This window comes from Anarrhichthys ocellatus, unplaced genomic scaffold (genome assembly GCF_004355925.1).
Source record: "Anarrhichthys ocellatus isolate YVR2014 unplaced genomic scaffold, GSC_Weel_1.0 scaffold25, whole genome shotgun sequence".
Classification (NCBI taxonomy): domain Eukaryota; kingdom Metazoa; phylum Chordata; class Actinopteri; order Perciformes; family Anarhichadidae; genus Anarrhichthys; species Anarrhichthys ocellatus.
This window is the reverse complement of record NW_022280055.1, coordinates 5,133,895-5,160,884: the sequence shown is the minus strand read 5'-3', so window position 1 is coordinate 5,160,884 and position 26,990 is coordinate 5,133,895.

Here is a 26,990-nt window from a genome sequence, read left to right as displayed (position 1 = left end):
TTACATTTTATTTTTTTTATAACAAGTGGAGATACACCGCATTCTACTGAGACCACATTTAATTTTCAAGGGTTTGCAGATAGTTTCTCTAAGAGCTCCCGGTTATGCCTCACCGCTGCAGTGATGGCTCCATTAACGCCACCAGGCCCATTTAACCTAGTTACCGCTCATACAGCAAATGAATGTTTCACTTCGGTGTTCATGAGGGCCCTGGCGTCACATTTTAGGGCTTGGTGAGATTAATGGCGTCAGTCATAATGTGGTAACATCTACCTCTGTCTCAGGGAGGGGGCCCGGACCAGAACCCCCCGCCCTCCAATATGTGACCAACATTTCACGGTTCTCCAGCCGCTTTCTTTCAAGGACATAGCAGAGTGAAGCTCCGCGGCTGCTCGTAGCTAATGGACCTTGAATGTTCCAAAAGAGTGGGCTCCTCACTCCGGAGTGTGGCAGGCCCTGATTACAGAAGTGACAGTCTGGACATCCAGAAGAATTACTATGATTGTTCTGCCGGAGTCAAAGGAAAGGGGAGGACCCGTGGGATAAATCACTCTTTATCTAGTCTATCAGATGATTCCATAATGTGTATAGCAATAACAATTTCTCCTTGAGGACCCTTGAGTAGTGTGTGCTGCACTTACACAACTGAGTAGATCTTTGTGAGTATAAGACGCAGTTGAGAGACCATAAGAAAGAGAAAATTGTATCAGAGCTCCACCATCCACACAGGCTTTTCTTTTTGGATCTGCATGAGCTTTGATTTTGTCCATCAACGCGTCCAGTTCACTTGCATCTCCTGCGACATGTTTCCCTTTTGCAGGCTTTTGAATAATCCCATTGATGGAGAAGAGAGTGTTTACGATTACAAAAAAAACACAAGTCATTCTGAAGCCTCGCCAATGCCAGCTCGCGTTTCTCAACAGCAAGCCGGTTCCTCTTTCCTATTAAATGTCTACTCAACTTGAGTGTCAACAAGTGTGCAGCTCTGCAGATCAATCATTTTCCTCCAGTCCTCTCAGACATTACTGGGACAACGTAGAATGAAGCATCAATTCAGTCACAGCCAAAGTAAACAGAACAAAACAAACAGCCATTTCTTTGCATATTCACGAGAAGACTGAAAAAGGTTTCTTTTTATGGGTGATTTGAACAACTTAAAGTTACTGCAAGAACTTTTAACTGGTCATGTATCAGTCTCAATTTGATCTTGATGCCTCTATATGACCTTCATAAATAAACAAGACCATCATCAAGAACATTGGCGATTTCTATGTTGTTTTTCTGCCTCATGAGGTCTGTTTTCATGAGTCATCGGACAAAGCGATTTACAACATGCACGACCAGCCCACCATGTAAAGACCTCTTAGCTCCGGCTTCGCTGCCAACTTCAACCTGCATTCAGAGCTCCGGTCTCCAGAAGCACAGTTTTGCTTCGCTGCTCCGACCGACCTCGCCGATCTAGATGGGACTGGCAAAATGACCGTGACAAATCTACAGATAGTAACCTGAATCACTCCGTATTTTGCTTGGGTGGATATTGTAGTGTTGGGTGTAAAAAGGCAACACAACCACATGGTTAGGTTTAGGAAGTGATCGTGGTCGATGTTAACTTTACTGACTAATGACACACTTGACCACCAAGTGAAGCACAACTCACAAGGACCGAATCACGGGACCAACGATATAACGAGTCACATGAGTTACGACTGACGTGACGATACTAACAACTCGCGTGATTAACGTGACAAAATAAGCCAACATTTACTTTTAAAATCACACCGGCAGGTTCCTGGTTGAAAGTCCTGTGTCCCACCATAAGTAGACTGGCGTCACATGCTCTTCCGTCGACTAATGCCACAGGAAGGTTTACATTGGAGTTAGTTGACAGCACGGTGCATCGCCATCCATGCGTCGATATCTGATACCAAGGGGCACTGACAAGGTGGCGGAATTTGAAGAGCTGGGAGTGAGAACAGGTTGCTTCCATATTAAAGTAATGCCAATGCCACTTCCACAGTATATTGTTTCCCAAACTACAATCTTTTCCTCAACCTTACCAGGTAGTTTTGTTGCCGAAACACGGCAGGGGCTTGCACTGCTCGCTCACTCTGCTGGACAGTGGGCCATTAACATTGCAAAAAATGTTGACATTGGACATTAAAAACATCGTCATTGGACGTAATTCTCTAATTTGCAGAACAGTCAAGTCCTGATGTTCTTTACGACAACAGGTTGCTGGTGTCTGTTATGTCAGCTTTTAAAAGTACTTAGTGAGTCAGGTGTTATTAGACAATACAGTAATGATTGAATAAAATGGTTCCAAGAAACCACAACTTCCTTTTAAGTCGGTTAGCTGTGTCGGCATCAGGATGCAGGGTTACCTCGAAGCGAATGTAAGAGTGGAGCCGAAATGAGCTCTGTGCCGCGTTGCGCCTTGAAGTCTTGAAGGACATGCCGTAAGCCCTCCACCTTGTGAGCCAGGTCATGCGTGCTTCCTGATATACTTTTTCATCCTGTCGGCGATAGCGTGGATTACAAATGTCCTTTTTCCTCTTTTTATTTTTTTTGTTGTTTGTGACGAGCAGAATGTCATTCTTTTGTTCCCCCCCTCAACCTCAAACACGGCGCGTCCCGGTCCACCAGCACCCCTCCCACCTTATTGTTTTACCGGCCTCCTTTCATTTACCTGGCCACTTCAAAAGGCAATGCATAGTCAACTCCCCTCCTGAGATGAGGTCAAACACATACAGAGCATTGCCCACCACTCTTTTTATTACCATAAATGTCAGTAGGCCTCTTCATCCTTTACACACTTTTATTACACCAGTGGAAATGTCAAACGTATTTGCAAGTCATAGCACCGTGATGGCCCTCAGGCTGAGGAAAAATAATGTTGTTTTTTTTCTTTTACAGCTGCTCTCTGTTGCACTTCAGAAAGCTTAAATCATGAAAACTGACTATTGCCCCATCTGTGTTTCTAATATATTTTCTCCTAATGGGCTACAAATTTTTTCTCTTAGATCATCCACTGAACTCCCACTCGGAGGCCATCAAATATGTAGACCACCCCAACTGTGTCATCCCAGCAGTTCCTCACAATGACATCTTAACATATAGGAATACGTCCCAGAGGGATACAGTTGCCGTGCAGCAGCCGCACAGGAACTTTGCTGCTCTTCTCCCTGCTTGGTTCGCTCTCAGTGCTGCGTAAGCTCTCGGCAAGCCAAGGCGCCATCTCTCTTCGTGCATAATGATAAACTCCAGAGCGCATAAATTGAATTTGTTTCCTGACACTTTTTCTGCAGTTTTTTGCATGTTGCCAACACAGTGGCAGTTGCTCGCATTTCTGGCAGGGGCCGGCGGAGAGGCTTATTAAGGGTGACACGGTGGTGAGAGAGCACTGCTGACACGACTCGTTCAGAAGTCATTGGCATTCTTGGCTCTGTGATGTTGTCAGAGTTGAAACTGTGAGCTAGTGGTCATTGCGGACATCGACCTGAGGCCAACGCCAGGTGTGGTGACTTTACTATGCTACGCCCTAGGCTTTAATATATGGGGGACATGTTTCCGAGACTACCTTCCAAGTTATATGAGAAAAAAACACAACATGACAATTGGACTGTAAATATATGTTCTGCCTAAGTCAGCTTTAACAACCAAAACAAATATGCTGTTGTGAGCCAAAACTAGTTCAATGCAAAAACTAAATTCTACTGCAAGTGTCTAATAGCAACTAACTCCGATACTATTCCACACTGAATTAAACAAAATCTGGTGTACACGAGGAAAAGTCGTTCTGGTGAATAACCTGGTCTCATGTTTGTAAGCTAGTGTAGAGGGAAAAAATTGAGCACATTAGAAGCCCTAGAGCAGAGTAAAGAGCTCTGCGGCTGAGCTGGCCTGCTACCCTGCTCAGCTGTCTGCTGGGTGAAGGTGGAGATGGGAGGATTGTTCTCAGGTCATGGATGAAGGGATGTTTGAGCCCAAAAGCTTGCGGTGTCCACTGTCCCATAACTGAGGAGATTCTGTATGTGAACCAAGAGTGAAATTTGCCTTAAGCCTCCTCACGAAAAAAAAAAAGAAGAAGAACATGTACCACGGGATAAGCGGTGTCGAACATCTAGGCAGGAATAAAGATCGATGACAAAATCAATCTGAAGGCAATCCTATACACCTGTTTACACCGGGAGCAGTATTGTATTGTATAGTCTGAATACATTGTGATATGCAGATGCGAACAATGCGTCAATACGTGAGAAAGTACTGCGGCTTTCCTCATTAATCATCACCATGACCCAGATAGTGTATAGTCAGGTTAAGTAAGACCCTGCCTTCGAGGAACAAACAGACACAATATCTATTTCTCAGACAAACTCCACTGAGCTCTGGGCCCTCTACACAGACAGGAAAATAGGAGAATCGAAGAAAAGCAAATCATGGATTAATGGGATAACTGTCCCTCTAATGTGCCTGTATTTGCATTATTTATGGTATAACATATCACCTGCAAATACACAGGTGGAATAATGTTGAGTCCCTACCTCACAGAACAAATCATGAGGAGAGTGGTGGAGGTACTGTGGGTTAATCCAATTGAAATGTATCATGGGTATGACTCAGGACCTTGTAGCCTGCCAATCAGGAGAAAAACCTGTTCTCTTCAGCCGGGTCCCTCGTGTTTCTTACTTTTAGAGCTCAGGCAGCGGGGTGTGATCACACACTCCAAGCCATAATGGAAAAGTTTACTTCGGTTTTGTGTGTGGTTTGTCCACATGACCCATTTACAGCCAAACCACAGCCGGTACACACAAGTTTCGTGGACTCGCAAGAGATTAGAAACCCTGTCATCCCATAGGGCAGTGGTTCACAAACCTTTTTCTCAGCATTGCATCACCAGTTTTCTTGTCCTCCTTGTGCAACATGTAATTTTGCTTTGACTGAATCTAACCAACCTATTTGTATATAACCCTATCCCTAACGGGAGCACTTGGTGACATTATTAGTTACATCTGTGTTTGACAAGTCCAAATTTCTGCTGTAAAAAATTTATTGTAGACTGATGGGACGAGAAGTCTGTCACAGGACAATGACATTGCTTCATGTGTTAAATCACCAGATATGAACATAATTCCTTTGGAGACAGAGCTGGTGTCAAGAATTGTGTGCACACGTGTTTTGATGTCTTTCAGTGTATTTTTCATGTTGCCAAAAGGAGTCGCCAAAATCGGTCAGTCCATGTTAGATTCTACAGGGACTTAAAAAAATGACAATTAAGATGATTTGGGGATTTGAAAAATTCTGTTTAGCAAGTGAGTTTCTGACACTTTAAATGCCACCGTTGGCACGCACTAGCTCAACCAATGGCACACTTGCAAAAAGTGTGCAAAAGAGTTTTTAACAAACCACCTTGACAGTTAAAACCGCATACAAGGGAAAGGGTGTCCTGTGGCTCCCAGTGGGTATGGGAATTTCAGAAAACAGCAGAAGCTTTTGTCTTTGAGCGATGACATAACAACTAGAGTTAAATTGATTTTTAATACTGTGTCTCATTCTAAACCTGAATGTTTCGATTGCATCGTCACTCCTAATTAACTCTCAAATCTTAAAAAAACAAACTAGTAAGAGTTTGTACAAGATCTGTGTTGCAGCCCTCTCAGAAATCTGTCTTTGCCAGGTGCAACCTGCTCTTCCACTGTCCGCTTCTGTTCAGCAGGAACACCCGCACTGTAGACTTGGCTTTAGTGAAACGTGGCGAGAAATGACTCGGCGCAATCAAATGTCCCGTTGATCATTGTGCAGAGCGAACACCCTGCCGATCCTGTTGTGGCTGGCCTGTTGCAGTAATGCTCAGGAGCCCTTCGCTGTGAGTCAATTCCGCATGCTGACCCGACTCCCTCAAAGAAGACGCCTCTCCTGTGGCACCATGCGGCCAGACAGAACACACTCGTCCTCTCTGACATTCTTGCGTGCCCGCAGCCTGGGGAGAGAGCTTTTCATGCTCCACTGTGTCCACAGAAAGCAGTGCCACTTCAACTCCCAACTGCCGGGAGGCTGGGACCTTTTCTGTGTTACTGTGCTGTGAGTCATGGAGTCCGGCCCACTTTATCTGGCAAAATGAGACAAAACAACCAGGATCCAGGGTCTGGCCGTTGGTTCGTTATGTTGGAGGATAATTCGTTATTTTAACAACGTTGTATGGCCAGTTTAATTACAAATTTGAAAAGTTGTTTCTCAAAAAAAAGATGTACTTGCATTAAAAAATGATAATACAATGGTTTCAAAAGTGAAGGTAAACTGTGCATGTCTTTTGGTGCTTTTTAATCTTCTGTCATTCACTGCTTTACATGCACAAACATTATTGGAATGTTCCTGACATCTGAAACACAAGAAAGACGAATTCTTAGCAGTATTGAAAGAACCCGGGTTATAATAATTTATTCCTGCTACAGAAACCTGATTAACTGGCCATTAATCACTTGACCAGGCTTCCAAAGTGTGTGTATGTCAATGACAAAGACCAAGGACAAGTAGCGGCTAAGCAAAGTAAAGATCAACAAGACTAGGAATCCGAAGTTGTGTTTTGAGCTAAACGCTAGCATCGCCATGCTAACATCGGCGTGCTAACATAGTCAAAATGAGAACGCCGACATACTGATGTTAACAGGTATAATGTTTACCATGTTCACCATCTCACCATTAGCATGCTAATATTTGCTAATTAGCACAAAACACAACCTGCAACTGTGGCTGTTGGAAATGTCATTAGTTTTGCAAACCTTGGTCATAAATCAAAAGTATTGGACGAACTGAAATTTTGACCTGATGATTGCGCTAGATGAAAAATCCGGGGATTGGCCAAACCGAGGGCATTGCATCCTGGGTAAATGGGAGACCGATTGACCAACATTGCCAGCTGCCTTTACCTGATTTCATAGAGAAATCAGAATTCTTCTTAGCCTGCAGACAATCACATAGAAAAATAAATGTTGTGTTCTGTGCTGCCTTTGCCAGAGCTGAAGGCATCCGTATATTTACCAGAGGCACAGACAGTGGTGTATTTTCAAAGATACGACAGATTGTGCATCAATTAATTCTCTATACCAACTACAACTCATATATTTAATGACAAAGTGTAGTATCTGTTGTTGTCCTCATTGAATGTTTAAAGTCAGCAGACGCTGTGGCTACATACACTGGTAAATATGAGTCTAGCAGGACTTGTGTTCCAATCGAAGCGGAGCTGGAGCTGTTGGAGCACAATGATCTCAGGTGTTAATTCCTCACGCTTCAATAAAACAATCACAGGGACAAGTAAAAGTGAAGGAGAGGCTTTAGAAATGAAAACGAACCTTGATGGCTCTCAGAGCCGAAGATTCTGTAATAATGAAGACGACAAAAAAAAAAGATTTAGAAGAATAGCCATGAAATGAGGAGCTTCATTTCAAAATCAGAAACCCACTGGTTAGTAAATGTGTCGTCTGCTCTGATGAAATGATTGCTGGCATTACATTTAAACTCCTAATGGAATATCATTTCTGGTTATTTCAGGACATGTAAAGCAGCTCCACTTCAGATGAAATAATCACCTTTGGTTTTGCCCAACATGGATATAAAGCTTGCATAGAATGAAAGCCATTAATTTCAGAGACTATAGGCATTGTGAATCATAAATGCCATGCATAGGGATTTAACGGCGGTTTTAAGTATGGTATTAAACCCATCAATTTGCATTAATCAGCTTTGAAGTGTCTGAAGAAGACATTAAGAGCTTAGTTTCAATAAGGTTTATTTTCTATATGCTACAGTGGGGGTTTCACAGTTTGGGCCTAAAGCCTATAAGAAGGAAGGGAAGTGTTAGTCATGACTACCGCTACCGCTCAATGCAGTTTCACTGTTCCTCCAGTGTGGGCACTTGTGACCTGTGACACCAAAGATTGAACTTTATTTTGTAGTTTGGACATTTTGTTTCTCCATTTTTCCTGGTGTAATGTTTACCATGCTCGCCATCATAGTTTAGCGTGTTAGCACGCTCATATTAGCACTAAACACAAAGTACAGCTGAGGCTTATGTGAATGTGGCAGGAATTTCATCCTAAAATCATATCAAAGGAGACGCTAACCCTTCAACCAAATTGTGCGCATCCGAATAAAAGCTATGTTGCTGCATTCAGTAGCAGCTGTAGGCTGAAAGGTATATGGTATATTGCCATGAGTGAACTATAATGTCTCATAAAAACGGTGCATTTACTGCTTTTGTCAGCTGAAGGAAGGAGGATTTTTACAAACTCAAAGTCAGCGCAAACCCACATTTTTAGCTGTGAATGTATTAGCTCATTGGCTTTATCTTGGAATAGTAGTGTGTCTGTGGGTGGAAATAAATCAAACTCCATATTGTCCTGATCAAGCTGCAAGACGCTTTGGAGTCTGCTAGCAGGTAATGTCATAGAAAAACAGGTCCAGAGTGGAGCTAAACAGTTAGTTAGTGTTATTACTAATTGAATTAGTTGCTAGTTTCATGTCTTCGTCAATACAGCATGATGGTATGGTAACATCCATCCATCCATCCATTTTCCACCGCTTATCCGGGGTCGGGTCGCGGTGGCAACAGGCCAAGCAGGCCGACCCAGACCTCCCTCTCACCGGCAACATGTTCCAGCTCATTCTGGGGGATCCCGAGGCGTTCCCAGGGAGATGTAATCTCTCCAGCGTCTGGATCTTCCCCGGGGTCTCTTCCCAGTTGGACGTGCCTGGAAAACCTCCAGTGGTAGGCGTCCAGGAGGCATCCTAATTAGCTGCCCGAACCACCTCAGCTGACTCCTTTCGACGCGAAGGAGTAGCGGCTCGACTCCAAGTTCCCTCCTGATGACCGAGCTCCTTACCCTATCTCTAAGGCTGAGCCCGGCCACCCGACGGAGGAAACTCATTTCGGCCGCTTGTATCCGCGACCTTGTCCTTTCGGTCACGACCCAGAGTTCGTGACCATAGATGAGGGTAGGAACGTAGACCGAGTGGTAAATTGAGAGCTTTGCCTTCCGGCTCAGCTCCCTCTTCACCAAGACGGTCCGGTGCAGCGCCTGCTTTACTGCTGCAGCCGCACCGATCCGCCTGTCGATCTCCCGCTCCATTTTACCCTCACTCGTGAACAAGACCCCGAGATACTTGAACTCCTTCGCTTGAGGTAGGCACTCCGTCCCCACCTGGAGGGAGCAATCCACCGGTTTCTGGCAGAGAACCATGGCCTCAGATTTGTAAATGCTAACTCTCATCCCCGCCGCTTCACACTCGGCTGCAAACCACCCCAGTGAATGCTGGAGGTTATGATCCGAGGAGGCTAACAGGACCACGTCATCTGCAAACAGCAGAGAGGCGATCCCGAGACCCCCGAGACTGATGTTCTCTGTCCCCAGGCTGCGCCTAGATATCCTGTCCATGAAAATCACGAACAGGACTGGTGACAAAGGGCAGCCCTGGCGAGGCCAACACCCACCGGGAACGTGTCTGACTTATTGCCGAGAATGCGGACACAGCTCCTACTGCAGTCATACAGAGACCGGATCGCCCGTTGTAATGGGTCCGGCACCCCATACTCCTGCAGCACCCCCCACAAGACCCCCCGAGGGACCCGGTCGAAAGCCTTCTCCAAGTCCACAAAGCACATGTAGACTGGTTGGGCAAACTCCCAGAGCCCCTCCAGTAGTCTTGCGAGGGTAAAGAGCTGGCCCACAGTTCCACGGCCGGGACGGAATCCGCAATGCTCCACTTGAATCTGAGGGGTTCGACAAGCGGTCGGAGCCTCCTTTCCAGCACCCTGGCATAAGCCTTCCCCGGGTGGCTGAGTAGTGTGATACCCCGGTAATTCAAGCACACTCTCCGGTCCCACTTTTTGAAGATGGGAACCACCACCCCGGTCTGCCATTCCATGGGCACTGATCCCGACCCCCATGCGACATTGAAGAGGCGTGTCAGCCAGGACAGCCCAACTATGTCCAGCACTTTCAACATCTCAGGGCGGATCTCATCCACCCCCGGCGCCTTGCCACCAAGGAGCTTTTTAACTACCTCAGCCGACCTCTGCCAGGGATATGGGTGAGCCTCCCCCTAGGTCCTCAGGCGCTGCCTCCTCTGCAGAGGACATGTTGGTCGGGTTTAGGAGTTCCTCAAAGTGCTCTTTCCACCGCCCGACGATGTCCTCTGTCCGGGTTAGCAGTTCCCCCCCCCCTGCTGAGAACAGCCTGGGGTAAGCCCCGCTTTCCCTTCCTGAGCCGTCGGATGATTTGCCAGAACCTCCTTGAGGCCCACCGAAAGTCCTTTTCCATGGCCTCCCCGAACTCCTCCCATGCCCGTGTTTTAGCATTTGCGACCACTGCAGCTGCAGCCCTTCTGGCCTTCCGGTACCTGTCAGCTGCTTCAGGAGACCCCTGGGCCAACCAGGCCTTGAAGGTCTCCTTCAGCTTGACGGCTTCCCTCACCTCCGGTGTCCTCCACCGGGTTCTCGGGTTGCCGCCACGACAGGCACCGATGACCTTCCGGCCACAGCTCCGTGCGGCCGCGTCCACAATAGAGGCTTTGAACATGGTCCACTCGGATTCCGTGTCCCCAACCTCCCTCGGGATGTGTGAGAAGTTCTTCCGGAGGTTGGAGTTAAAGACCTCCCGGACAGGGTCCTCCGCCAGACGTTCCCAGTTTACCCTCACTACACGTTTGGGTTTGCCGGGTCTCTCCAACTGCTTCCCCTGCCATCTGATCCAACTCACCACCAGGTGGTGATCAGTTGACAGCTCTGCTCCTCTCTTCACCCGAGTGTCCAAGACATACGGCCGCAAATCAAATGATATGGTTACAAAGTCGATCATTGATCTCCGGCCTAAGGTGTTCTGGTACCAGGTACACTTATGAGCCACCTTATGTTCGAACATAGTGTTCGTTATGGCCAAACCGTGGCAAGCACAGAAGTCCAAAAACGAAACACCATTCGGGTTCAGATCGGGCAAGCCGTTCCTCCCAATCACCCCCCGCCAGGTTTCCGTCATTGCCCACGTGAGGTTTGAAGTCCCCCAGGAGAACTATGGAGTCGGTAGGCGGCGCCCTTTCCAGGACCCCTCCCACCGACTCCAAGAAGGCCGGATACTCCGAACTGCTGTTTGGTGCATAAGCACAAACCACAGTCAGAGCCTTGCTCCCCGCAACCTGTAGGTGCATGGAGGCGACCCTCTCGTTCTCCAGGGAGAACTCCAACACAGCGGCGCTCAGCCGGGGGCTCGTGAGTATCCCCACTCCCACCCGGCGCCTCTCACCCTGGGCAACTCCGGAAAAGGACAAAGTCCAACCACTCTCCAGGAGCTTGGTTCCAGAGCCAACGCTGTGTGTGGAGGTGAGTCCAACTATTTCTAGCTGGTATCGCTCCACCTCCTGCACCAGCTCCGGCTCTTTCCCCGCTAGCGAGGTGACGTTCCATGTCCCTAGAGCCAGTCTATGCCGCCGGCGATCAGCATGCCCAGGCCTCCCGCCCGACCCGCCGCCCGGTCTGCATAGCACCCGACCCCGATGGGTGGTGGGTCCACAGGGTGGCTGCTCCATGGTGTTTATTCGGGCTGAGCCCGACCGGGCCCCATGGGCAAAGGCCCGGCCACCAGACGCTCGCCTACGAGCTCCCCTCCTGGGTCTGGCTCCGGGAGGGTGCCCCGGTTTCCCTGGTCCGGGTGAGGTGGCTAAAGTCCGGGGGCTAACTATCATAGGGGTCGTTTTGAACCGCTCTTAGTCTGGGCTCTCCCCTGAAACCCGTTTGCCTTGGGAGACCCTACCAGGGGCTAATGCCCGGACGGTATGGTAACATTTAGAGTAAAATATCGCAATTTATTTTATAGAATACACTGCACATTTGTCTCCTTTATACATCAAAGCTCCATGTTTCAATTCAAATTGGTTTCAAATTTACTCAAATCCAATTTACTTTGTCCTCTTCCAGTCTTTATCTGCTTGATATTTCCAATCAACAGCTTGTCACCTAGAACATTATTCGATGACAAGTCTCATTTGGTCGTGTTCCAGCTGCAAAACATTTTGACAGACACCAGATAAAGACTTGTCAGTTGGCACAGCCATATTGTTTTCCCACCTTGCTCACCAGAAACCATTTCCCTCCAGACAAAACTGTTTTGTGATTGTGCAAAACGAAGAAATAAGCCCTCTGTCTCAAATGCCACTTGTCAAATGGATTTGACTGACACAGATTGCAGAGGATAAGGTTTCAGACCACAAATTTCCAGCCTGACGTACTTTGCAAATCTGGCTTACCAGTGAGGCATAAAGAACTGTCGTGTTCTCTCGGAGAGGTTTACTTTGGAGAAAACTTTGTCTTTCAGACCTTTTGACAGCATCTCTGGCTCCATTTTCCCTTAATTTATGACCCTGAATGTGTGTCATTGTTAAAACCTTGTTGTTTCTTAGTCACTCTTAAACAGTTGCCAATTGAACTTGTAGTATGTAGTAATGCGGAAGCATTTACATGCTTGCAGCAATTACATGCTGACAGCAATTATCGGTCTTCCATGCCTTTTCTCTCCTGTATCTCAAAAACACTTTTGGATGACTTTAAAGTCGTATGCAAACTCTGACCTTAATGTATTGAGTGAATGGGTTTTTTAAAACACTTTCCATAATTTTCAAACTATACGTGTCATCACGTCAAGGTAATAAAGAGTACAGATTAAATAAAGCAGACAGGGGTCCAACAGAATAATGTGTGTCACCAGTCTCACTCCCAACTTGGCCAGTGGCCCTGTGCTTCAAACTGTGAGGCTGGACTTAACCCTTTACTGTCAGTTTTGCGTGTCAATTATTGCTCGTTGCATGCATACACTATCTTTCCAAAATTAAAAAAAATACTTGCTTAGTTTTGGGATAAAAATAAGTATTTTTGTTACATAAGTAAAGTAAGGCTACATTATGTGCACAACGTAGTAACTTTTCACCACTTAAAATAAGTGACCATTGAGTTTTGGTATCAGGCAGTGTGCAAAATATGGAATTGACAATGACATCTCAAGAAAAAATATTTTTCACTTGCAATTGTCACTACAAATGTATTTTAAAAGTATACTAATGGCAAGCAGTAACCAATGTATTATTCAACTTGCAAATGATTTATTCCCAAAATATGAACAGTGTGTAAAAAAAGAGAGGATGTTCCGACGTATTACTCATTACCCCCTTTGGCTCCATTTAATCCCATGCTGTTCGTGAGAGCCTGGATTTAAGGTCGATGAGTTTTCATGTTAACGTTCATTTTTCTTGAGGAAACGCTTCTCTGGTTTGTAAAATGTTTCCAACTAAAAATGAAACACTGTATTGCAGCCAGACCTGACATTGCCACAAAGTAAACAGAACATGTATCACGAGTAATTCAATTCCAAACAACGGTAAGACACGCAATTGCTTTGATGCTGCAAGTTTGCAGTAAAATTGGTGCTTTCAAAAAAAGCACCAGGGTACATCTGTGTTTTTTGGACCAGCTCTTTGGTATAGAATTCAGCTGCTCCTCTATGATTCCATCTGAGGGCCTATATTTTGCAGACCGTCGCTGTAGCGCCTCAGTTAATTGTGCAATCGATCTCTGCCAGATGGTGACCCTCTGCCAGTGATGCAATAATGGGGACTGGACTCTCGCAGGTTAATTTTCTCTGGCTCGGCGAGAGATTTTCCAGGAGCCCCATCGTTCTTTGATACATTTTAAGATCTGCATCCTCGGCCCTGCCCTCCCGCCATTCAGCCAATTCACTGCAGAATATGTCATTTTAGCTCCATGTGGTTTCAGCCGCAACCATTGAAATGATGACAAACTCATCAGACCCAACAACTGTTTACTACCTCATCTGTATTCCGCAGCCTCATGTCCTACCATTATTTACAGCTCGTGGCCTCACTTCCTCTCCCACCTCAACCAAGTTGTTATCGCCGTCATCATCTCAAAAAGAAAAAGAAAGAAAGGCAGCAGTTCCGACTTTCACATGGGAAGCAAAACAGTCTCATATGCTCGGTATGGCAATTTTACTGAGGGGAAATATTTCACCTGTGATGAGCTCTGTGCCACAACACGTCCGCAGAGCACCATCCCTCTTCCTCAAGGAGTTAATAACATCCCGTGTGCATTTCTGGGCAAGGTGAAGGTCAGCACCGACATGATTTCAGCACTGCTCCATTTCAACTTATCGCTAATAAAGGGCAGCCACTCACACTCTGCTGTCAGAGTGACACAGCTGATCAGCCCCTCAGGTCCTCAGAGGGCCGAGGCTGTTCAGGCCGCAAGGTTACATCTTACAAACCTCCGCAGGCCCACTGGAAAGGAAAATCGGTCATATCTAGAATGATGGCATTGGGAAACTACATACAGCATTTTTGCAAAAATATTGTTTAAGCATGGTTATGTCAAATAACAAACTAGGTTGTATGAAATGCTGTACGAAAGTGGTCAAACTCAAAGGTGTGGCAAAAGTGTCAATACATTAAAATGAGCCCCTCGGGAGCATGAAGGCACTAAGCAAACTTCATGACAATATGCATATTACTTATATATTATTATATGTTGTGTGCATTTTTGACATTCTACCCTGAGATTTCTATCCTGGTTTCTAGACCTCCAAATACTCCTCACATCTATGAAATCTTTTTTTTTTTGCCAGCAAAATACATCTGGTCTCCCTTGCCCAGTTGTAAAAAATATCAGAGCCAATCATAGCCAATCCTAGGTTTGTAGGTGGGATTAAAAATGGGACACCATCAAAGCTTTACAACCATTCCTAGCTGATAGGAGCTGGAATGAGGGGACAACAAAGAGACATTTTGTCCCCCCACTTTCAGGTGTTATGGTAATAAATTGGTACCGTCTCAGACAAGTATTAAGGTTATAAATCAGAAATCAAAGTGATCTGACATCCAGCCTGATATCAAGTCCCAAAATGGCTCTCTCCTGCACAATGTCAGACTGCATAATGAAGTGAAAATTGGTGAAAATGCTCTCCCAAGAAAGCATCCGCATCAGGTGTTCGAATCAGAGGTGATCTCCAATTAGATATGTTGGAACCAGAAGTGATCACATTTGGACGAGAGGATGGAGCTGGGGAAAAGAGACCTGTAGTTAACCTTATAAACCGTGGTTGTGAACCCACACGGGTCCCCGGTCTGGTCATGGGTCCTCGAGTTTTGGGTGGACATGTGAAGACTTCTATCGCTTAAAAACAACTTATGTTTGTGTGTAATGGAAAAGTGACCCCTTCTGGTTGTATGAAATATTACTCTTCTGTAAGTAGCAAAATTAGGGTGTGATCCCATCTCTGAGATGCATGAGTGTGTCCATTACATTTCACGGCAAATGTTATTTCTCTTGTCGGAAATTTGGCCAGATGGTGTTGTATTAGTGAAAGTGAAGAGGTAACGAAAAACTTTCTTAGGATTCTTCATTCGACGACCCTGAATATTCAAATTTCACAGCAATCCGGCCAGTATTTGCAAAGATATCTTTCTCATTAAGTGTTGCACAAGCCAACAATTCAGAAAAGGACCAACAACAGCAAACTCAAACACGCTCCCTGACACTGAAGGTTCAGAATTTGATTGGCATTTGATCAAATATACCGAAGACATATTCTGCTCTGTTTGAGCAAACACACAGTCTGCCGTGAAAGTTTCCACACGCCGCGGCTGCTGAGCCGAAGTTCCCTGACAAGGTAATCAGCCGCCGGCTCTGCCTCAAATAGGCTCAGTCCTGACTGAGCTGTATTAATAAAGCAGACGATATGTTCAAGGTTATTACTGCTTATATAGGAGGTGCGCTGTCTTCTGCGACTGAGAGGGAAAGTCAGTGTAAATTGTTGAGGGAGAAACAAATATGAGATTCGCATATTGCTTCTCTCTCATCATCCTCCCCCTCAACCTGCGTGATATCATGAAACCTGGAGAGCAGCATCTTTTGCCATGAGCGGCTCCAATAGGGTTATTTATTCCGATTCATCAGATCCTGTTCTTTTCACAGTGCATGTTAGAAAAAAACACTCATGCAACACGACAATGCCTCCACGCACAAAGCCTGTTTGCACTTGCTGTGGAACAACATGACCTCTGACCTCAACTCCATCAGAACACTGACCGAGACCAGACTCTTTGCAGACTTTTTGCAACCGATGAACGGAAGTTACGATATTTGGAGTGACGCCGGTTATGGCTCTAGTAGAGGCAGCTACCTGTCAATCACAGTAAGCCCGCCCTAAAGCATACTCTGCATCTACTTTACTCTAAATGGACCATAATTTACTAAATGAACATCATGCTGTATCAAAGGAGACTTGAAACTAGAGATTGAGACCATAAACTCATGTTTACAATGTTTACTGAGGCAATAAATCTAGTGAGAAGTAGTCATTTTCTCATAACTTCTATACAATCTGACTTCTTTTTGCAACCGGAGGAGGGAATGCAAGTTTTAAGAGACTTTCGCATCGGCTTCACTCGGCAGGACCAGAGCTTGCCGCCTGGTCTGCATGCAATTTTCTATGTAGAGTATCTCTATTCAGCTGCAGGTAGCGTTGAGACATTATTACAGTAATATCATCCATGCCATTAAGAGGAGATTTGATTGACTTCTGAACACCTGCTGCTAAAGACAGAAATAGCCACGTAACATACATTTTTTCCATTTGATCCGTCATAATTAAACTGTAGCACATCAACCGAGGGACCAAAATGCACAACCTCCCTTTAACTAGTTTTTGCTGGCCTGTGGCTATAATTGACCCACGTGGCTTTTCGAGTCATGTGATAAACATGAATTAAGAGATAGCTAATTTCATCATTGAAAATGTAGCATGGCCCAGGGTTGGGTTTTTTTCACACTGCTCCAGCCTTATCGAGACTCCTCCAAAGCACTACATACTCCTGCAAAAAAAGAAAACACAGCTTCTTTTCATGCACTAATCAACTTTTGAAAGTTTATTTCAGAGGAAATATGCACTGTCATCACTGCATGAGCAGGATACTGCATCCATTAAGTCCTCATGCATTTTTTAACAAGCATAGTTCCTGTGTACTCCTGCAAATACAAACAAAATACACCTTTCACCAAGATATAAAGACTTTAATTAGCAGCCGGCTTGCTTGGAAACGCTGAGCTGTGATGTGTTAAGCAGTACCCCGACCCCCATCCTGTGTGTTTCAAAGAACATTTGCAATCCCAAGAGGCGGATATTGGTTTCCCTTTTTTTTGTTGTTATTCTATTATCAATGTCCCCTTGTCTCGACCTCACTGAAGACGGCCGGTGTGTTACAGGACAATGCATGGACATGCTGCCCAGACGGTCGGCTCCTGCTGGTTTCTTCTGCGGATTAGCCATGAGGAGACGCGCGCATGCCTCCCCAAACAATGCTGCCCCCTGAGCCCGGTGCGGATTATAATGAAGACACAATATCCACGTGGCCATGGACCTGCTGGCCCCTTCTCTCATCAAGCCTGTTTGGGTGATGTTCCAGCCGTACAAAACACAGCCAGTTTGGGGAAGCTGCCTTAATCACCCTCTCCAGAGGCGCCACGTGAAGGTGAGAGCGAGTATCAAGACTTTTTTTTTTTTTTTTTTTATCACCACAGTACTGTGATACAGACAGCGGCGCTAGTTATCCCTGGGTGTCTCGCAGCTGGGGCTTTTCACAAATCAGCAGAGGAAAAACTGGTTTTTGGAAGCATTCTTGTACTACGATTCATGTTTGGAGTTGGGGCTTCTCAAAGGTTTGACAGGATAATAAGAGTCAAAGGAGTATTCCATTTTGTTACTGGTTCTTTCTTTCATAGTTTCCCTATCACTCATTAAAACATTGTATTCTCTAGTTTATTGTAATAGCTGGGCCCATTGATTTCATGGTGACCTTTTCTTGAACATGTATAAATGGACTTTCTTGCCGATGTGGTCAGGTGCTCAGGTTTCCGAGGGCTTACGACCCTGCATGTGCACATTCTGTAGATATTGGCTCTAGCTTCCATTAGCAGACGTCCCAAATAAAGAGCTACTTGGAGCCCCAGCAGGGTAATGGGAGAAGCAGGTTAACGTGCTTTTATTGCTGTGCTGAAGCTAATGGACTTGAGATGACTCACTTTTGGTGAGCCCTCCAAATGAAATGGTTCATATAATCTGGACAAACTTTTGGCTTGTGTGCAGTCCGTCTGATCGCCTGAGTTAGCGTGTTTCAAACTTTGTCGTCATATTCCCAGATCTCAGCAGTTGACTTGATTTCTGATAAAAGTGATCGCTAGGCCTACAAAAATAAGTGGTAATATATCAAAACTGTTCTTCAAAGGTGCTGAATTTGAAATTCCGGGCGCATGCTATAGCTTCAAACGACTCTCAACATGGCGCTGGCTGAGTCGGCGGCTAGAAGCTAATGGTGCTAACTGCGTCAACAGCGCTGACAGAGTTCGCCTGAGAGGGAACCGGAGGATGGATGGCAAGCTTAGGCTATGCCCAGTGTTGTGCAAGTTCACATTTCACAAGAGCCAGCTCACAGTTCCAATACAGATTCAAATTAACTAGTTATTTTGAATTTTGAACTAAGTTTACAGTCCTCAAGAGAAAACTAGTTCACGTTCATTTCCTCCGCCAAAGTCAAAGTCAAAGTTAGCTTTATTGTCAGTTCCACAATATGTACCGAACATACCGAGGAGTTGAAAAAAACGTTTCTCTCCAGTCCAACATATAAACATATAAAGTGAATACAGTGCAAATAGATTAAAAAAAAACATTTAGACAATATATAATTTAGCAGCAGTCGGACATAGTCTTAAAAGAGAGGAGGGAGAGAGTTCAGCTTCCTAACAGCCTGGTGGACGAAGCTGTTTGAGAGTCTGGTGGTGCGAGCACGGAGGTATCTTCTCCCAGAGGGTAGGAGGCTGAAGAGACTGTGTGAGGGGTGGCTAGAGTCGTGCACAATCATGGTCACACCATAGTACTTTTGAAAACATCACAATGACACTTTACCTCTATAAACTTTACTTACAACTCTGTATGTATATATCTTCACTCCTGTTTACATTCAGTGTATACATTCGAAGTACTTTCTTTCTTACTTTCTAAATTTCAGCTATGTTTGTATTTTAGCCCTCTATTTCAACTTTTTAAAATTGTCTTTTTTTATGTCTTCGATTCTTATTTTGCTTTTACCTGTTTCAACGACCGCTTCGTTGTAATTGTTGTGCAAGTGATCGTGAAAAAAATTAAAACAAGGCCGAAAACCTGCGCACATGAAAAGCTGTCTCCGTTGCTGAACTCCTCACCTCCCTCTGTCGCTCTCCCCATGTTAACAAGCATCATTCAGAGCAAAAGGTTGCTCGAAATGTTGCTGAAGGTGAACGTCCGGTTGCAATAATGCATCTGAGATCCGTGTGGGTGAAAACGCATCTAGTATCTGTTGGATTCATTTTCCCCAACTAACTCACTTTAGATAGGAATGTCTAAATGAAACTACCTCGACCTTTCGGTAAAGTGAAATACCACTGGTCTCATTATTCTGAAAGATAGCCAGAGGCAGGAGGAATATATATAACCTGTTATGTTGGCCACACTTTATGGAAGACTGCAGAGGGCTACTTGGCTTATGTTACATGCCTTTGTCATGACACACACCATTGAACTTCTATAAAGATTGAATACAGTGGGCATTGCAAATGTATTCTGGTCATTAACAGCTTGCAATGGGACACGTATAAAACAATGCACCCTCCAAAACCCCAGGTGGTATTTTATAAGTTGTGTTTAAAGGGACTCAAACAAGTATTCCAAATGACTTTTCCAGAGACAGGGTGGCATGTGACATGTAAAAATGTAATTGAACGGCACCCGCGCTGGTCACCTTGGTCTGCCAATATGTGATCCAGGGGATTTTTCCTGACTTTAATGCGAGAGGATTAGCCTTTTTACAAAAAGAGTGATATGTGGACAAAGAAAAAAAGGAAAGCTGCAGCTTGTTTTTTTATACAACTGAGGCAGCCAGCGGCGATTTGACAAAGATTTTCCTGCTATTATTCACTGGCATACATATTCATCGACGGAACACACGGGGGGTGGGGGGCAGGCACACGGATCAACCAGGGATGAGGTCATAGTATTATTATAGGAAGACAGCAGGGGGGGGTTGGGAGATCCCAGGCCCCGTGACTGCAACATCTCCTCGGGGTGAGAGCGGATCGTTTCACTCCGGGCCGGTCGCCAGGAACCTTAGCACCGAGCACAAAAAGCAAGATGGATGGGCTACGATTATCCGCGGGGCCGCAGCGGCGGTTTATTATCAATCACATCACAGTACAGATTTAAACATTAAAGTCGCATTAACAAAATTCCCTGATAATTAATACGATTCATGAGAGAAATAATCTGATAGTCTGGGGAAAAAAAATCTGGACTCCACGCACCTGAGATGTAGCACATTCCATCATCATGCTGAACGCTTATAATGGAATCAAATGGGTGAATTATGCCTGTGAGTATTATAATGTAGTGGCATTACTGATTAATGCATGTTCCGAAGTGCAATATTATTTTAGTCAAGAAAAAAAAAAGCTCCGTGGCTCTTTATCACTGCCCGAGCTAATTGTGCTCCCCTTGAAACATGATTTCCTACAAATGAGAGCGTAAGGAAGAGTGGGGTTATGTGCCAGAAGATGCATTGTCTTCCTTTGAATGCCCCATTAGGCTCGAGCTAAAGGATTATGAGAGTCCTCATTAGTTAGCCTATTCCTCACCCTGACATGCCATCTCTTATGGGTATCCCTGCCGTCAAGGCTCTCTTAACTGTGTTCAAACAAGGATAGGGCCTTGTAAGAGTGAAAAAGAAAAAGTGGAATTATGAGCAATGTCTGAAAACTGCTCACTGGAAAAAAAAAAAGTGCTGTCGATTTTTACAATGCCTTACCTGAGTCATTCTTCTCCGTTAATCCCAAACAGTTTTTTGCGTCTAGATTTGCGGTGTCAAAGCAAAGGCTCTGTCAAAGAAGCTGACAGGGGGATAGGATTTAAATTTGAATGAGTAATGTGCTCCCAGGAAAATATGTGTGTCCGCTTCTATTTTTACCCTCTTAATTGGAAACTGATCTGCTGCAATGGCAGCTTTCAGGAAGACGTTGTGGAAGGGGATTAGCTTTCAAATGGTATCAAAAGGTCGTTGGGCATAGCGGGATTCTGCGAGTCATCCAGAGTGCGTTTGTGTCGTCATCGAGAATGCTCGGCGCCGCCGAGTCAAGGTGGGAGCGTTAAAAGGGACGCGGTGGTTTCACTGTGACGTAAACAATTTCCTCGAGGTTGATCAGTGGTTACACTTGTCTTTTCAATGCGATTTTTTTTTTTTTGTGATCAAATGAGATCCGGATCAGAAGTCAGCTGTGTCCGAATGTGTCCACTTTGACACTTCAATACGACCTGCCAGATGGGATATTGATCAGATTTAATTCTTGGTCAGAGGAGTGGCTGTAAAACTGTTGAAAAACGCAATTTATTTCCTTTACATTTTTCACAATAAAGGTCCCTCATCATTTTTGATGCTTACTCTTCCTCCCTGCTGTATTATCAGACTTATTTTATTAAAGACTAGCCCCGAACAAAGTTTTGCTAATTTGGTGGATAAACAATTAATTTCCAAAAAAGTTCTTCACAATAAAAGTCAACTGTTATTTATGCTGCATACTCCCTGCGGTGTTAGGAGACTTGTTTTTTAAAGATTATCCATTTACAAAGAATAGCCATTAACAAAGAAACGCATTACATTTCCTATATATTCTTCACAATTAAAGTCCCCTGTTATTTTTGCTGCTTACTCTGCCTCCCTGCAGTATTAGTAGACTTGTTTTATTAGGACTAGCTGCTAACAAAGCTCCGCTAATTTGGTGGATTGACGCATTTTATATCCTGTAATTTTTTCAAAACAAAAGTCCTCTATTATTTCAACTGCTCACTCCTTCCTGCTGCATTAGTAGACTTATTCTATCGAAGAATAGTCGCTAACAAAGCTCCGAGATTTCAGTGATTACCACATTCTCTGATAAATTCTTCACAATAAAAGTCTCGCGTTATTTTGCTATTTAAAAAGCTTTTATTTTGAAGGAGAAACGTTGGGTTTTCATCGGCAGTAACTTAAAAGGAATCAGACAGAGGGTCTCAGCTCTGCTGGTCTCTTCCCTTTGCTGTCCCACGAGAGAGGAACTCCTGTGTAGGGCAACGATGATGAAGACCTAGGTTTGATAAATTGTCCAAATTGTGCCAAAATGATGTCCACACCTCCCCAAGATCCGTACTCCACCTCGGCCACAACCTCAAATGGAGAGTATGGACTCAACAGTTAATGCAGTCGGATGAAAAAAAGTTGCATTGAAAAGACAAGTGTAACCACACATAATGTTTGTCCCTGTAAAACAGCGGAAAGAGCCTCACCTCCGAGTTCATGAGCCATTACCACATCATCATTTCCTGGATGGAAACACAGTCAAACTGCCTTCTCCCCTCACTTTCATGATTTAAACATGAATGAGGCGTTGATCCACATCATTTCCAAGTCTGGAGGAAAGTTTAAATGAGTGGCGTCTCTATTACATCTGTGCAATCTCTTGAACCATCAACGGCAGACATTGACCTTTGTCTTCGAGGGAACCCAAGTAAATCAATCAGCCAGGTCTACAGATAGCACAGAACCCTCCTGATCATCCCCCTCATCAATAAAGGAGCGGAGCGGTCGATGGTCTGAGGCCAAACTACTGCAAACTACACTGGAGCGCCAACTTTGCCCACTGAACATTGGATATACCCAGGATGATGATTGCTTTTTTCTTCTCTCTCTCTCTTCAGGGAAGCACTGCAGTAATCAGTAAAGCAGAAATACTTAATGAAATGGGACCACTCAACACATTTCATCTCCATCAGCGTTAATATAGGCTGCGGTTGCTCGAGAGTATTAATTCTCTTGAAAATAATTTCTAGAAGTCACAAGTCAGGATGCAGTACACCTTCGTACATTAGTTTGCAGTCCTTGTGGTATTTCAGTTTTTAAACTGTGAACTTTGTAATACATTTGAACATCCATAAGAATCAATGGTTTGTCAGTTCTTTACAAAGAGAGGTAAAATGTTGAAGGAACACCCCCAAAATGACCTTTTGTGTATCAGTAACTCGACCCGTGTTACCTTGAATTCATACCTTGTTCTTACGCGCCTTCACAGCAAAGGAAGAATCCCAAAACAGAGAAGTCTTGATTTATTGAAGTAAATAGTTTCACATAGTCAGGTTTTAGTGAACATGCATGTTTGCGAAGTAGTGAGCATACGACTGGATTAATGAGAGTATACTGCACGAGTTGTGTGAGAGTTTGTAAAGGGATGGTTATGACGAGGAAACCCATTTACTTCACTTTTCTCCTTTTTTGTGATTCATGGTAACATTGAGTGAGTAATTGATACCCAAATGATATGGTAAGAGGTTGTTTTTTTGCCCATTCCACTGGACCCTGTTCCCCAACATTAACAGTGTTTTTATGTCTGTTTATTATCAATTTAAATTAAATTGCAAAAGCTTGCAGCTCAATCAAGGAGAGTGTAGACAGGTTTGCTTCGGTAAGTCCTCTCAGCAGGGAGGGGCTGGGCTCTGTTAAGATGTAGGAAGATAGGTAAGCTAGTTCTGCAGTGAATGATATTCTGTTATATTTGTTGTGCTCGTTGGTATGGATGGGTGTCCATAGACCGATTGAGATGTCAGCAGTAACTTGGTGATCTTTTATTAATGGTATGATGATTATTCTGTGTGAATTTAGATGCTTGCTCAGTTGAGCTCCCCCTTTACCCACCCTATATCTGGGCAGGTGGTGTGTTCCAGTGAGGCGAGGCTGGGAAGATAAAAACCCCATTCACTGGAGTAAAGGGAAGGGAGTTGGCAGCTTGCTGTGAGGCTTTGGTGTTTTCTTGTATTTCCCTGCTTTCACTTTCATCCTTTGTTTTAGTGAACCTTTTGTTAATAAATGCCATATTTGTTTTTTTTTTGCACTACTCCTGCTTAACAACCGAGTTCTTCGACATCCCTCTTTAAAGTCTCCTGGTGCCAAACCACCTGATCCGCCCTTAAAATGGGGTGGACATGGTCATTTTGGGGGCGACATGTTCCTGTAAAGGTTCTATTTTTGTGAATCAAGGTCATACACAATAGCTCTGTTTCCATTAAATAGTCATTGAAACTTGAAAAATAAATGCTAATTAGGTGCCTTTCCATCACTGGTTTGGAGTAAATGAAGTCACAGTTTGGTCAGAAGTTGACTGGCAGCTGTTAACCAGCCGTGGGCAGGACATGGGGAGTAATCAAATGAAAACTTATTTCAATCGTACGTGAAGAAACGTGTTTCAAAGTGCAGGGAATGCCAGATACATGAGTTGCATGAAGTATTTATCAAAGAGCACTACATGTAATGTAAGGAAATCAAAGGGCTGGTTGGGACAGCACCCCCCCCCCTGTCTGTAGGTCCATGTAAAGCTCAAACCCTGTTGGAAACCGGCCCTATTCAAGCCCACCACACCATTAAGCCTCTACATTCTTCTCATTATGAACATAGTTAGAAACCAATTAATTGAAGTGATTAAAGTGTTTCCGAAGTTAAGAAGATTGAGGTCAAATAGTGTTAATTTATTTTAGTGAATATTCTACCGGTGCCCCCTCATACACAAATTATCAAACGCACCCTGCTGCCTATACACTGATTAATTCCCAACCTTAATTGTTGTGTCTGGAATTGCTCAGGGGTGAATGGGCAAGACTGTGCTTTTCCTTCGCTCCGGTGTCTTGAAGTGACGTGGCTTTGCGGTGGAACAATGTCACCAGATAATCACATGTCACATTTAACAGAAGCTCGGGAAGGCAGAGGTGCAGTGCGGTTAGTACTCAGAAGGTTACGTTTAATGACAGCAAGCATCCGGCCTGCTCATTAATTTTCACCGGTAATAGAGGGCAATGTTGTATAACCTGTGGAAAAGGACGTCTGTAATCCCTAAAAAGAGGAACAAGATTTAACGGGACAACATTTGGATATCCGAAGCTGGTTTCCATTTGTAGTCGGAATAGTATTGACCGATCACGTCAAAGCAGGCTTCGGTTAAGTGCAGGTAGAAAGTCCGTGTGGAGACCAAAAGAGAGAGCATATCTGGGAACTTCACAGCTATTGTCTGACGACAATTTAACATTTTTATTGATTTAGAATTGGCTCGTTAACTGGCTACTTATGAAACAACGTGACGCAGGTCTCTCAACTCCAACTCCAGTCTTGCATCTCAGGTTGCTAATCGGACTGTAAACAATGATGCACGGAAAGGGAAGTCTTTGCCTGGATATCCACTTGCTACAACGAACCCCAGAAAAGTAGCCCCTTGCCCCCAGAGGAATATCGACGGTTTAATCAAAGTTAATCAATTTGCTCCTGAAGGCTGGACCAGGGTGTGTACGAATGTGTGTGAACGGGTAAATGAAAGACATGTACTGTAAAGCGATTTGAGTGGTCGGGAAGACTAGGAAGGCGCGACAAGTGCAAATCCATTAATCAATACATTAGATACTGCTGAAAGATAAGTCACTGCTCATACTAACACAATGTGTGCTCCTGCTTCAAGCGTTGCAAAACATGGGGTGACTTTGAGTGTGAAGCAGCCACAGGAGACACAATGTATTTAAACTAAATCATTTAAACACTTAATTTAAACTAACTGAAGGTTTCATGCATAACCAGAAAAACAACTTTAAAAAGCTTTATGACGGCTGAATACTTATGGCATTAATGATCGTTTTCAATCTGGTTGTCAAGCATATCACATAACTCAAACTAGCTCTGTTAAATGTATTTACACAAGCCCAGTGCCATATTTTCTCAGACAAACGGGGAAAAAAAGTGACATTTCCCAGCGTGCCTACCCCTGTGCTCCGTGAGTGAGACCTGCAACTCCATAGCTTTGTCTGTATTTGTATTCTCTTTATTTCCTGCTGCCTGCCTGCAGTCAATATCATGTTGCTCTCTTCTTCTTTTTTTTTCTCTTGTGATGCCAGCTTCTCAATGATTTACTCTCCTCCACTGCAAAAAGAAATGGGTCGTGTCAAAAGGTTTTTGCATGTGATCTCAGCGCTCTTCGAATGTTAATGGCGGATGGTTATTCCGTAGCAATTTTCAACAATATTCATCTCTGAATAGCTGGCTTGTCAATCATCAAGTCGAGAATTTAACTACTGATCTACAGTCTATACAAGTAGGCAATTTTAAGTGGGGATGAAGGAGTGCCATCCCCCTTGTTAGCCAAATGAACCTTCCATTCCCCCATCTCCATCCCCTAGTAGCAGAGAGATTGCAGGGGCAAAGGGGTTGTTGATTGGAAATCGTTAGTCCACTCGTTGATCCTTTCTCTGACTGAGGTTTGTGCAAATTGACATCTTACCCGGGCTTGTCTAGTTCATAGCTCAGGTTAGCATCATAGGTAGGCCAACGCGGGCTTCCCCAAAAGCATACGGTCATTTACCAATCATGGATAATTGATAGCAAGAATAAATAAATGAACAAAATACAAATAAAGAAATAAATGTGTCAATAATTAAATAAGTATATAATGAAATTTATATACGAATGAATAAATACATATATAATTCGGGAGTTGTTTTTTTTTTGCTCCACACTGTCGCACATTATTTTTGTCACTTACACATCTTCCACTTACAATATGGTAAAGCACAATGGACTGAAACAGACAAAGTAATGCTCACGAGTAAGATTTGAGAACACGTGAAAATTTACTTTAAAAAATAGAAAATAAATATTTGCACAGAATCAATATTTTAAAGTTACTGTGAGGAACTTTTAACAGTGTTAACCTAATACTGATGCCTCTACATGGCCATCAGCGAGAACATTATTTTAACATATTTTAAAGCAATGTTCCAGTTCTTACATTAAAAGTA